The following is a 346-nucleotide window of genomic DNA, read 5'->3' as shown; positions in this document are numbered from 1 at the left end:
CATCCCCAAAGCAAGTGAGCTGTCCAGAGTGCCTAAAACAGGACCCCAACTTATCATATCAGTTTACCTCAAGACACCAATCAGCACAAATCCTCATTGTAACGTAACAAGCGAGGCCCAGATTGAACAGCTGCGACGAGGCATCCCTTAAAAGCCGCCGCGTCACCTCCCTTGCCCTTAGGATTGTTCCATCCGGCTCAGATCGGAGTCTGACCATTATCCTGCACAAAGGGGGTGTCCCACGCTCCCCCTGTGTGAGGTTCCCCCTCTCCCCCTCTCCCCTGGACGAGTATTGAACCAACAGTCACTCGCCGTCGAGCTGACAGAGTGCTAAGGGAAGGGAAAA

Source organism: Penaeus monodon, chromosome 29, assembly GCF_015228065.2.
Source record: "Penaeus monodon isolate SGIC_2016 chromosome 29, NSTDA_Pmon_1, whole genome shotgun sequence".
Taxonomy (NCBI): domain Eukaryota; kingdom Metazoa; phylum Arthropoda; class Malacostraca; order Decapoda; family Penaeidae; genus Penaeus; species Penaeus monodon.
The sequence above is the reverse complement of the archived record's forward strand: the minus strand, read 5'-3'. Positions refer to the sequence as shown.